We start from the raw sequence: 14,520 nt of genomic DNA, 5'->3' as shown, positions 1-14,520 counted from the left end.
CTGTTGGTGGAAATGTAAATTGGTACAGCCACTATGGAGAACAGTATGGAGGTTCCTTAAAAAACTAAAAACAGAGCTACCATATGATCCTGCAATCCCACTCCTGGGCATATATCCAGAGAAAACCATAATTCGAAAAGATTCATGCACCCCAATGTTCACTGCAGCACTATTTACAATACACAAGACATGGAAATAACCTAAATGTCCACTGACAGAGGAATGGATAAAGATGTGATACATATATACAATGGAATATTACTTAGCCATAAAAAAGAATAAATAATGCCATTTGCAGCAATGTGGATGGACCTAGAGATTATCCTACTAAGTGAAGTAAGTAAGTGAAGTAAGTCAGAGAGAAAGACAAATATCATATGATATCACTTAAGTGTGGAAACTAAAAAAAAAAAAAAGGATACAAATGAACTTATATACAAAACAGAAACAGACCCACAGACATAGAAAACAAATTCATGGTTACCAAAGTGGAAAAGAGGAGGAGTGATAAATAAGGAGTTTGGGATCAACATTTACACATTACTATATATAAAATAGAAAATCAACAAGGACCTACTGTATAGCATAGGGAACTATACACAATATTTCATAATAACCTGTAAGGGATAAGAATCTGAAAAAGAATATACATGTATAACTGAATCACTTTACTGTACACCTGAAACTAACACAATATTGTAAATCAACTATGCTCCAATTTAAAAAAATATAAAATAAAATAAATAAATAAAAATAAGATCCTGCTTTCAATTCTTTTGGGCATATACCCAGAAGTGGCACTGCTGGATCAGAGTTCTATTTTTAACATTCTGAAGAACCACTATGCTGTTCTTCCAAGAAGCTGCACCATTTTACTTTCCTACCAACAGTGCACAAGGGTTCCAATTTCTTCACATCCTTACCCACACTTGTTATTTTCTATTTTTTTTAAATAGTAGCCATCCTAGTGGGTATGAGGTGGCTAAGGGCCTCAACTTCTACACCTTCTAGGTAGAAATGTCTAGGTAGGAAGGAAAGAGAGAAGAAAGAGCAGCAAAGTCCAGGAAAATGGTTAATACTCTTGACTTATACAACGGTAGATACATATGATTTGTTTCAGAGATATAGACCATAATAATTGTGCAAATAAGCGGTAGAATTCAACACAAGGCCATGAAATATCTAAGTGCTAAAATCCAGTCAACCTAAACACACAAGTAGCAATTATTAAGAGAAAATAAGTAGCACATTGGATTTCTGCAACGAAGAGCTAACTTTCTTATCATCTGCTAATAGGTGTACACTGTTAAATGGAATTTGTTGTCTAATAATGCAGATGGTTCTTTAATTTCTGAAAGCTTAATATGCTAATGTACTACACAAAAGAACATTCATGGTCTATCCAATCCTGGAGGGGTTGGTTCTAAAGTATAGAGAAATCAGTTTGTTTCATCCTAAACAAAGCAAGGTATATAGTAGCATCATCCTAAAGAAAGGTGACTTCTGGGTCAATGAAAACCAAGCCACCAAGATCACAGGGTACCAGCTACATCTGCTGAAAGGTCTACTCCAGGTTCAGTCACTTCCATCTCTCAGAATAATGGTGTAAAACCATTCAGTCCTGCTTGCAAAGCCAGATATGGCTCTAAAGCATTGCGAGAAATAAGAAAAACACAGTTTAGTCTTCCGGAGGATTTTGTTTATCACATTCTCTTACGCTCACAATCTACTGTGTTCTTCAGTGACAACTCATTAGCAAGTTATGAGAGAGCATAAGCAATTAGTTTATACCAAATAGTTTGTTTTTTTTTTTCCTTTTTTGCGGTACGCGGGCCTCTCACTGTGTGGCCTCTTCCGTTGCAGAGCACAGGCTCCGGATGCGCAGGCTCAGCGGCCATGGCTCACGGGCCCAGCTGCTCCGTGGCATGTGGGATCTTCCCAGACCGGGGCACGAACCCGTGTCCCCTGCATCGGCAGGTGGACTCTCAACTACTGCGCCACCAGGGAAGCCCCCAAATAGTATTTTAAAACATTTTTTTGCAAAGAATACTTGAACACTTCCATGATTTTATTTTGTACATTGCAAAAGTAGACAAGTGCTAAGTGCCCAGTTCTGTAAGTTCTGTCACTTCGTTAGAAGCAGTGTTCACTTTTTTTAGTGAGTATAAAGCAGAGACTGTCCACAGAAAGAAGTGTTATTTACAGTTGCATGTTCCCAGATGTCTTATCTCCTTTCCATATCCCTAAAAAGGTCCAGAATAAATGTCTTTCATGAATTAGATTTCAGAGTGAGGTGTCATTTCATAGCTTGTTAGCTTATTGTGTTTGAATTTTCATTACACATAAAAACAATAGCCACAATTAAGATTTATCAAGTGCTTACCATATACCAGTCACTGCACTAAACATTTTCTTTGTGGTATCTCATTGAAATCTCTCAGTAACGCTACAAGGGGTAACTACTATTTCCTCACTTATAGATGAGGAAGCTGAGTGAGAATTTAAGTGACTTGCCCCAGGTTAATCAGCTGGTAAGTGGCTAAGATAGGAAACCAGGTCGGACTCCAAAACTGCCTGAGTTTAACCATCATGATATACTTCCTCCTCACATATAGTTAAATACATAAGCACATATATATAACGAGGTGTGTTTGCTTGACTCCTTAACATCTGCAGGCTACACGAGGGCAAGCAGATCAGGTCTCTGGGATTCCCAGAAGCCAGCACATAAGTCTGGCATTCAGTAGATTGCCAATAAATTTTGCTGAAAGGATAAAAGTATATATTTATATAGAAATCACACATGTGGATATGTACCTATACTATCAATATGTCCACATATCCAAATGAAAAATTCCCCAGAATAACCTGATATAAAAGATGATTGAACTGTTCTATTTTTCTCTTCTCAATAACATGTTTTTATTTCCATATCCTTAGGGAAAGAACAAATGAGTCAAACTATGGCATAGGAAAAGGCATGAAAGGTGAAGCTATAGAAGTGGAAGATGACGCAACATTACTTCACAATTCATTAACAGGTTAAATGTTCAGTGCAAAACCTGACTTGCCGAATCAATACTTTTAAAGAACAATTTAGTGGAAATAAGAGATTAGGAAGGTAAAAAGGACAAGAAACTGATTTAAAATCTCAAGATATAAAAAACCATAGGCATAATTCACTGCCTCTCCCTTGCTCTGGAAGAAGCCACTGCATGACACAGCAATTCACATCTCTTAAATTAACTTTCATATTTATAACACTTTCTGAAATTCCTGACTTAGTGTATGCAGTTTGTGGTAAGATACTATAAGGAAGTAAGTAGCCTTTCAAGTTTTGTATTTCAAGTAACATCTGGAGTCTGGTAAATACTGTATGAGTCTCAAGATCAGAAGACCTGGGATTTAATCCTGACTCTGCAAATCAAATTCCAAATCTGGGGCAAAGTGAGAACCTCTCTCCACTCCCTGAATTATCATAAGAAATGAGACTAAAACCACATGTCTCCTTTTGCACAATCAGGAATATTTTGCAGGTGTGAGAAACACAGAAGAGTCTCTGACAAAGAGGGAGGGAGGGGGACAGAGATGACTCTGAGTTCTTCAAGGAGAAAAAACCAAATATAAGTGTAAAGTATAGAACGTTGACTTGGATCCTCACAAAAGCACTGGGCAGCCCTGGGGTAAATTCAGGCTGTGGACCAGGGTCTGAGGCATACCTCTTCTTCTGCAACCCAAACATTTTACTGCAATAATCTAGAAAGCTAGAGTGCAGAAGGGCTTGAGGGACTGTCTCCAGGTTGACAGAGACCACACTTTTTCTTCCCAAACAGTGTGCAATGATTCCACCTCTGGTTTAGGAGTGCTGTGGTCAAGGTGTTTACGACTATAGGCTGTCGTATGTGAAAAATGGTAAAGAAGAGAATTATTCTGTGTGTCAGAATATACACATACACTAACTCTTGTTGACTGTCAAGCATGATGAGACAGAGGCCTTAGCCGAAAATGTTAAGCATAAATTAGGGGCTGAGATACTGGGGGAGTGTTGAGGGAGTCACTGCAACACCAAGAAAAACGATCTGTCCAGGAAGGCCTAGAGTTGGAAGGAGATGGGAAGGGAGGCCCATGGAGGTGGAAGCCAGGACGCCAAGCCTGATGCAGAGGCCCTGGCTCTGGATACAGCGCCTGCACTTCCGGCTGTCGATTCATTCTGCAAACCACACCAGGAAAGGAGAGAAAAACCTTGTGCAACAGACCCATAAGGGAGGCCTCTTCCACCTAGAATTTGGCGAGTACTCGCCTCTGTCCAGAAATGCTGCTCAGGCTTGGCCTGTCAGCTGTGGACCCAAATAAATAAGGGACCCAAGTGACAGAGACTCTGCAAGACCCCACCCTCCTTTCCCCATGGCCCCTTCCAGGTAAACAGAGGTGCAGAGAAGGAATAAACAACCTCTGAAAGGAAGTCAAAAACTTGGCCTTCAGTTCTGATTTCCTAAGCGTCAGTGGGGCAAAGCCTTCCTAGTATCATGGAAGAAAGGAACCGTAATTAGGGATTGTGAAACTCAAACTCTCTGTAGGCAAGGATGGTGTGACATTTATGTCTGCCCCTAGGACAAAGCAAGTGCTCAATAAATGCTTATTAAATAAATGGAAGAAAAGAACATAATCTGGTCTAATAAACAAGAGGATGTGCTGAAGGGGAAAGGATTTTCAAAATGGAAATGTTCCAACTGCGGGGTGCTTGGAAAGTAATCAGCTCTCGTTTACGGAGTGCTTACCGTGCAGGTACAGTGCCACGTGCTTGAATCTCTTGTGAATTCTCAGAACAACCCAATGTCCTTAAATTTTATCGTTACTCCCACTTTACAGGTGAGGAAACAAAATCAAAAGATGTCACCCCCTTCTCCCAAGGCCACCATGCCATCAGTGGCAAAACTAGGATGTAGAACGAGGTGTGAATCATTTTAAAACCTGTCCTCTTAACCATGTTCCTAACAGCTTCTTCACCCATCACTGCCTGTTTTCCAAGCCAGCACGAGACTCCAGGGCTGCTGTCCAGATTTACTGTACCCTAGGAATGGCTTGCTACATCCCCAGCAAAATTTACAGAGGAACCAGTAAGCCAGACAAGGGCAAGATGACTCACCGAAGGCCCCTTGACATTTTAAAGCTACATCTCAGATGGAAACCCAGGCTGCTGACCTCTGCTCCCATCACGAGGCCACGGTTCTGTTATTCAGTGCGGCAAGAAGAACCTGACTGAGGACAACAAATGACCACATTAGCAAACTCTTTGCTCTTTGCCTGTCACGTTTTTGTTATAACCCCAACCCATTATGCCGACCTCCTGTCATCCCAATCTTGGAGCATATGGCTCCCCCCTCCCAGGAGTGCTGTACGCTGTGAAAAAGAGAGCTCAGAAAAGCCCTTTTACTGAGCACGCCAAAAGAGGAAAGCAAGTCACAAGTCACTCTCCAAAGCCCCTAGTTGGTTAGCTCACAGAAATTCTTGAAACAGCTCGACTGTGCCCATAAGAAGAAAAATACACTGCGGCAAAACCAAAAGAAAGAAACACACACACACCCCTCTCACTGCTTTTACTTTTACTTTCACCGTGAGTATGGAAAAGGCAAGGCGCTTCAGGACTGAGGGGCAAGCAGAGGGCAGCTGTGGCTTCGGGCTTTACTTCAAGAAACTGAAAGCAGCAGGGAAATAAAGGAATGAAAACCCTTTCTCTGCTTACCATGAATTCCTCACAAGGCCATGCCATGTCCTTCCTGTGTCTGGATGCCAAGGACCTGGCACACAACTGCTGCTGTCCTTTCTAAGGGCACCTCCTCAGAGAAGCTTTCACGGCTCCAACCAGCAGAGAAAAGAGCTCAGGGAGGCCGTACCTCAACCACATCAGCAGCAAATCTCACCGCAGCACATCGTGATGTATCTGATCACAACCCACCCTCTCCCTGGACTATGCGCTCCCTAACAGCCGGCCCGTCTCATGCATCTTTACATCCCCGAAAGCCGATACGGCCCCATAACACAGTATAAGTCCTCAGGAAATGCGGCCTGACCCCAGGGCTGACCTCTGCCTTGAGCCTTGTCCCATTCACGTGGTATCACTGACAAAACCACAGCCAAATTGGTTGATTGTAAGAAGCTGGAAGGGAAAACCACTACCATAAATGACACAGCTGATAGTCACAATGAGGTCTGTAAGCAGTCTCTGAAGGTTGAAACCCATTTAAAAAAATGGAATTTGATGGACAGAAGAGATAGGCTCCTCATTACATTTCAAAACACAGCTACATGGGGCTGCCCTGGTGGCACAGTGGTTAAGAATCTGCCTGCCAATGCAGGGAACACGGGTTCAAGCCCTGGTCCGGGAAGATCCCACATGCCGGAGAGCAACTAAGCCCGTGTGCCACAACTACTGAGCCTGCGCTCTAGAGCCCACGAGCCACAACTACTGAGACTGCGCTCTAGAGCCCACGTGCCACAACTACTGAAGCCCACGCGCCTAGAGCCTGTGCTCTGCAACAAGAGAAACCACCGCAGCGAGAAGCCTGCACACTGCAATGAAGAGTAGCCCCCACTCTCCACAACTAGAGAAAGCCCCTACGCAGCAACGAAGACCCAAAGCAGCCAAAAAAAAAAGAATAAATAAAATAAATCAATTTTTTTAAAAAACCAGCTACATAACATAAAGAAAAGATTCAAAAAAGTTTGAAAACTAGTTTAAAAAATAAATGCATAGGGCTTCCCTGGTGGCGCAGTGGTTGAGAGTCCGCCTGCCAATGCAGGGGACATGGGTTCATGCTCCGGTCCGGGAAGATCCCACATGCCACGGAGTAGCTAGGCCTGTGAGCCATGGCCGCTGAGCCTGCAGGTCCGGAGCCTGTGTCCACAACAGGAGAGGCCACAATAGTAAGAGGCCCGCGTACCACAAAAAAAAAAAAAGCATAAAACACAGCTGCATAACAACAATATTTAGGGAGACCCAGCCTAAAATCAATATGCTGGGGAAGAAAGGGAAGTCTTATTTGGCTACTACAAGCTGCTCCTCCTGTTGCTGCTGCTACTACTACACATAGTAGTGAGAGGACTCATCAGTGGAGGACAGAACCGGTCACGTTGAAAACGGAAGCTGCCATGTATTGTATGCTTGCTATTTGCCAAACATTGTGCTAAGTGGCTACAAACACTCTCTCAGTTCCTCACAACGACTCTATGAAGTAGGAATCTACATCCCCCTTTACGAAAGAAGCAAACCTGAGTCCCAGAGTCGTTAAGTGACTTGCCCAGGGTCACACACCTGGTAAACCACAGTGACAGTAATAAAATCCAAACCTGGCTCTACTGAATTCCACTGGCTCAACCTTTAACTCCTACCACAATCTGAGACCTGATGACACACAAGGAGGAAAAAGGACAGCCCCACTATTATTTGCATCTATCAGGGAACATCTAGAATGCTGTGTACATTTCCAGATGCCCATTTAGAAAATGGGACTTTTTTAACCACTCATATTATTCAGAGGAACATAACCTGGGTTGCCCTGGATTGGAAACCAAGTTATTCAAGGTGCAGCTGAAGGAATGGGGATGTTTATCAAGAAAGAGAAAGACGAGGGGGCACAGGCTATGACTCTCTTCAGGTATCTGAAAAGTTTCCATGCACAAGACAGAAGCTGTGTTCTGTATTCCACCAGCTGCAGAAGGAGGAGCAGTGAGCTGAAACTCCGGGGATGGAATATTTGGTTGTCCATGGGAGAACATCAAACAATGAGAACATCTGATAACACAACTAGATGCCCCAGACCTTCGGGTGTTCTTGGCCCCAGGAAGTTTGAAGCTCGAGGCTGCAGGACCATAGCTGTCATAGGTACCAAAGAAAGGGTTCCTGCAGGGGTAGAAGCTGGAAGTTTTCACTTCCCTCCAAGATCCACCGATCCTCCAAACTAAGAGAGGAGGCCACAGTACATTTGGGTGTCCCACTCTATTGGAACAGGAAGAGTCCAGAGATGTAACATGAGATTGTGAAGGTAATATTATTGTGAATAGCATTTTTACCACCTTCCAAATAGCAACTGGAATTAGCATTCACTCTTTTCAAGCAAGAAGCATGTGTTTGGATAATGTGTTTGAAAATGTGTTTACAGGATCTAAATATCTGAGCCATATACATTCAAGCTTATTCCTTCTGTTTTTCAACAGTTTTTTTGGTTATTGTTGTTGAATGATCAACCTTGCTCCAGAACCACGAAGAACAGTGGCAATGGGTAAACATCAGCTTTTCCTCCAGAATGATTTTCATCTTCCACTAGGGAGAAGAAGATAAAATTCTTTTCATAAGCATGGCCTCTAGAGACTGATGATTTTTGATTGCCCTGCTTTCCCTTTGGGATTTATTAAATATAATTTACAACCACAGTAATTTATTATCAAGTTTAAATCAACTTCCTTAACACTTTCATGCCTTTTTCATTTTGAATACCAGGTCACTTCTACATCAAACTGATTTATTCTAAACTGTCCTCATTGAAAACACGTGAATGACGGCCTTACGGCAGATAAAAATCCTCAGTGAACTCCTTCTCCTAGCACATCCTGGGTATGCCTGCTCCACTGATTAGGCTGCCGATGGGGCAGTTGATGGGTGGGGCAATCTCAACTAACGATGATGTGATATTTACTGTTTCTTGCCCAGCTGAGACAAGGACAGGCTCACGCCATAGGCAGAGGAGGGCTAGGAGAGAGGCTAAGCAGGGGTCTAACATTTTTTTGAAGTTTGTTTATTTATTTTTATTTTTTTGGCTGCGTTGGGTCTTTGTTGCTGTGCACAGGCTTTTCTCTAGCTGTGGAGAGCGGGGGCTACTCTTCGTTGCGGTGTGCGGGCTTCTGATTGGGTGGTTTCTCTTGTTGCGGAGCACGGGCTCTAGGCGCGTGGGCTTCAGTAGTTGTGGCACTTGGGCTCAGTAGTTGTGGCTCGCGGGCTCTAGAGCGCAGGCTCAGTAGTTGTGGCGCATGGGCTTAGTTGCTCCGCGGCATGTGGGATCGTCCTGGACCAGGGCTTGAACCCGTGTCCCCTGCATCAGCAGGCGGATTCTTAACCACTGCACCACCAGGGAAGCCCCAGGGGTCTAACATTTTTGATGTACAAAATTCATTGATCCATGTAGTGGTGGAAGGCCAGAGGACGGGTTATTGGGAAGAGGAACAACCAAATGGGGAGTTTAGAGCAGGGGTCCGCAACCCCTGGGGCACAGACCGATACCGGTCCGCAGCCTGTTAGGAACCGGGCCGCACAGCAGGAGGTGAGCGGCAGGCCAGAGAGCGAAGCTTCATCTGCGACTCCCCATCGCTCGCGTCACCGCCTGAACCATCCCCCACCCCGTCCGTGGAAAAACTGTCTTCCACAAAACTGGTCCCTGGTGCCAAAAAGGACGGGGACCGCTGGTTTAGAGGATGGGCAAACGCAAGTCCAAGTCCCAAGTCCAGTCACCCAATGGCAAAAGCAGGACTGGCCATTAGGCACCTGCCAGCACCTCAGGTCAGAGGGTTGGCATGTGCCCTGTGAGATGGGCAAGGGCTCAGGTGCGTGTCCTTCAAGACGAGCAGAGTGCGAACTGCAAACCATGGCTGGCACACAAGGAGGGCCTACAGCCTCCTGGTCAGTTCCAAGCCGAAACAACGCAGACTTGCAAAACAGAACACACTTCCCAAAATGTCTAGACCTATACAAGCTAACTGAACAATCAAACTCCACGTTGACAAAAACAAAACAAACAGAACCTCTGGCTAACAGAATGTGGCAAGCAGCAGGGATTCATTCAGAGGAGGAATACGTTTTAGAAAACTTTATTCCCATTGGACTTTAATGGGCCATGCAGTGAGATTTTCCTTGTAAGGATGACTATGTGATATGCTAACAAAAGATAAGGATAGGAGGAATAATAAGCATTCATTATTTATAAACATCATCTTCTCCCCCTCTGCTTCCAAAGGCCAACATTCCTCATTAATTCTGCTGAACAGAAGCATACAATATCCCAATGAGATACCCCAAAATAATTTAAACAAAAAGAGTAAACCACCACCACAATAGTACTTTTGGGGTATAAAGCAGTTTTACATACAACATTATCAAATCTAACTTCCCAACAATTTCATGAGATAGGTATAGTTTTTCCCAATTTGTAGATAAGGAAACAAGATATATTCTAAGTTTAGAGAGATTCCTTTACTATTAAGTGGCAGAGCTATAATCCAAGTTACTTTGACTAATTCTAAGACTAGAATTCTTTCCCTTAGAAAAAAAAAGCTGCCTGAATGAAACTGTGTACCTCTAAGAGTGGGAAAGATATTATAGATCACTCCATCCTTTCACATCATCGGCAAACAAGTCAGCACGATACCAGGGTAGTGCGAGTGAGGATGCACGTGTGGGAAATCAGGATGCTATATAAGCTCTACATAGTCTTTTATTGAAAGCACCACACACTGCCACAGATTAATAAAGGTCTCCGGGTTAGGTAACTGAAAAGGAAAAAAACCACAAATCATCTTTTATTATTATAATTATTGGGTGAAAAAAAACAGTAGTATTAACAGCCACACTCTGGATTGTGTCTGTGTGGGAAGAGGTGATGCCACCCTAAGCAGTTCCAGAAAAAACACACACGCATGCACGCACACTCCCAAGAACCTTCTACCAGGTAAGACCAAACTGACCCTCACTCCACATGGCCAAATAGCTCAGCCTCTCCTAGGATTGTGTGTACAAAGCACACAAGGTGCTCCCACCACCTGCTTGTGCCATAAATGACTACCCAATAAAATAAACACTAATGATTAACATTTGCTCCCTGGAAGTCACTGAACAAGAAAAAGATAATCCCCGAATAGCCTCTACATACAGAGCACTGACTTCTGCTAAGCTCTCCAAAGAAGATTTAAAATGATTTGCCATTCTGATTGTCTTGGAACTAAAATATACACGACACTGAAGAGGTCAGTTCCTGGGTTGAAATGTCTACTAATCACATGGGTATTTTGCTCCAAAGCTTTTCCTGAAAATATCTGTTTTTAACTAGCCTTTGCTGGAGTATGAACAGTATGAACAGTAACCTGGAGTATGAACAGTAACCAAACTCACTTGATTCTAGGTATCTGGAATTGGCTTTATTATAGGACCAGTTATTATGTACCAGGTTCTCTACTAGGCACTGGAGATACACAGGCCATCAGGGAAGAAAGGCAAATAAATTAAGACTTCAAAAAGGGGACTTCCCTGGTGGCACAGTGGTTAAGAATCCGCCTGCCAATGCAGGCGACACGGGTTCGAACACTGGTCCGGGAAGATCCCACATGCCGCGGAGCAACTAAGCCCGTGCGCCACAACTACTGAGGCTGCGCTCTAGAGCCCACGAGCCATAACTACCGAGCCTGTGTGCCACAACGACTGAAGCCCGCACACCTAGCGCCCGTGCTCCACAACAAGAGAAGCCACCACAATGAAAAGCCCACGCACCGCAACGAATAGTAGCCCCCACTCCCCGCAACTAGAGAAAGCCCACGCACAACAATGAAGACCCAACGCAGCCAAAATAAATAAATAAAATTTTTTAAAAAAGACCTCAAAGACAATTGGAAGTTTAAATAGATCAGATGAGAATTATCAGGGCTGTGAGGAATTGCAGGGCTCAAACCCCAGAGAGAAGGGAAGCTCAGAGATGAGCCTATTTTCCCAGAGGTCTATTGATTCCAATGGCAGCAGCTATAATGCTGAGAAGCTGAAAAGAACTTTGCACAGACTTATAGGCCAAGGAAGAAAAACCTAGAGCTCGGCGCCCTACAAGGAAGAAAAGTCATGGAAAACCCCTAGACTGTTCGTTGGCACCCTGAAGAACTATACCCAACTAGCCCTCATAGGGACTGAAGCCCAGCTTCAAATCATCTAAATTCCTGATTGGAATAAGCTAATATGAAATAGAAGTTTCCAGAAGCAAAGGTAAGTCCACTCTAGAGAAAGACCCCACTATCCAGATCTCAAATAATCACCACAGTTTTTCTTAAACAAGGTCTGGTACTCAATTAAAAATAGCAAGGCATGTGAGAAAACAAGATGTGACCAAAATTCAAGAACAACAGAAGCAGATCAACAGGGTGGCCAGACATGAGAGCTGTCAGATACAGACTTTAATATATGATTACTAAATGCAAACTAGTATATCTCCAATGGATAAACAAGGCCCTACTGTAGAGCACAGGGAACTATATTCCATATCCTGTGATAAACCATAATGGAAATGAATATGAAAAAGAATGTGTATATTTATGTGTAACTGAATCACTTTGCTGTACAGTAGAAATTAACACAACACTGTAAATCAACTGTACTTCAACAAAATAAATTTTAATATACATATACGATGACTAAAAAACCACAGTGAGATAGCACTATACACTGACCAGAATAGCTTAAATTAAAAATACTGACAAATATCAAGCGTTGACTAGTTTTTGTTCTTGTTGTTTAGCTAAAAGAAATATAGTAAATACAATATACTGTCAATATACGTTAAATCAAAATGGTCGATATAATAGTTATCTGTTATGCTATTTTCTGTACTTCTCTGAATTTTTGTAACATTTCATAATTAAATGTTGAAAGAAGAAGAAAAAGCCGTGGCCATTGAGAGATCAGCAAGGGCTAAATTATTTTAGCCTTCAGAAGTCATGTTCAAGAGTTTGTACTTTATTTTAAACAGAGGAGTGACAGCATTAAGCGTGTCCTCTATAAAGATCATTACAGCTGCAGCAGAGCAGAAAGAGTGCCGGCAGGGAGCCCAGCTGGGAAGCTGATGCTGTGATGCAGATGAGAGACAGGCAGTGGCTCTACAAATGAAGCAGAGCTGTGAAGATTTGAATGAAAGAGTCTGAGTTTGCAAGGGAGTTGGGATTTAGTTCTCAAAACTGTTGAATTTTATCCCAGTCAAATAAGGAAGCAAATGAGGCCTCTGTGACAGAGAGAAACCTACAAGGAGAATGATTTATAGACCAAAGACAACATCTGAGATAGAGCCCGGGACTGGGGAAAACAAGAAAAATATGGATTTTTCTGTAAATCCTTAGAAGAGACAAAAGCAATTATAAAACTGAAACTAATAAGCACTCAGCTCAACAACAGATGGTCCAAGAGATACATTCACAACTTGCCAGTATTTTGAAGCCTCGTGCACCCCCTTCCAAACATGCAGATGCTTTAATCTGAGGGGAAAAAAACTTCTATTTCTGATTCTGACAGCAAATGCCAAGTCACATATTGCCAGTAGAGAATGGTGTCTCCCAACCACAAACCCATTGAGAACTTCACAACCTTATTCTCATTTTGGAGAGGTGGGTTGTCTTTGACCACTACTTCCACCAGCCCTGCCAGAAAGTACAAGGAAAACAAGGAGGAAATGACACTTTCCGAAAAACTCAGCTTTTTCATCTGCCCCCAAGAAAGTAGATTTCTGTCTCGAGATTATTCATGAGCAATCCACGTGTTATTCTGTGAAGAAAAATCAAGCATATCAAACAAATTTATCCCCATATTCTGAAAAATGGCCCGAGGCACAGAGTCTGACAATTTCTTCAATTACTCTGCGCCGTTCACTCTACTGAGAAGAGATCGAAGAATTAATTTTCTTTATCACTACCTTTTGTGCCGTTTCAAGAGGTTAAGGTTTAAAATTAAACATATTAAGTTCCCCATCTAGCTAGTTTTGGTATAAATATACATTCTTGGATCTGACCTATGAATGTCTAGTTTGCTAGAGATAGGATTTTTAAATGGTATTTTCCCCCCAATCTGTTTACACAAGAAATATTCAGACATGTTCTTTTTAAAGGAAGTACTTCCCACCCACATGCCCCGTTTTTGTAGCGTCTCAATTTTTGTATATTCTGCTGGGAGAGCTTGGTTTTAGAGGCAGAGGAGTCCACCAACTGCAGTCAACATTCCTCCCATGCCAGAAAAGGTAAAACTTAAACATGGTTGTCTCAATTCCCAAGGTTTATGATGCACTGAACTGCCATACTGTGGAGTTCAGCAAATAATCATGAAATGACTCAACTTCCTGATTCAACATTCACCCAGAAAACATCCTTTCTCATTTTCTGCAAACAACGCTCTTCAATCGAAATTTCAACCAATGAAAACTGAGGCAATTAGCTGGATGATAAACACCATCTACCAGATCTCACTAGTTATTAATAAACATTAATAAATCTTGCATACTTATTTATATATCTCACTTTGATCATATTTATGAGGCCGAAATAATTTCTAAAGTTACAGACAGATTCCCTCAAATCATTATCACCATTGCAATCCAGCAGCATATAAAATGTCCACAGACATGTCTACACAATGCTTTAAGGTTAAAATAAGAGACAAGTGCTTAATATCCCTTTGGGGAAACTCCAAGATTAATGTCAATAGAAAATAAATACCCGAAACACATGAAATTGCTG

At 42.5% G+C, this 14,520-nt stretch overlaps 1 protein-coding gene across 1 annotated transcript in view; it reads right to left on the bottom strand.

Moving 5' to 3' along the window:
• SUMF1 (sulfatase modifying factor 1) overlaps positions 1-14,520 on the bottom strand; it is a gene marked incomplete at both ends in the record, with an annotated part of 105,604 nt that overhangs the window by 25,495 nt on the left and 65,589 nt on the right. The gene's annotated exons all lie outside the window — the stretch shown is intronic.

The sequence above is a fragment of the Hyperoodon ampullatus genome (assembly GCF_949752795.1).
Source record: "Hyperoodon ampullatus genome assembly, chromosome: 10".
In the NCBI taxonomy this organism is placed as follows: Eukaryota; Metazoa; Chordata; class Mammalia; order Artiodactyla; family Ziphiidae; genus Hyperoodon; species Hyperoodon ampullatus.
This window is presented reverse-complemented; position numbering and strand designations above follow the sequence as displayed.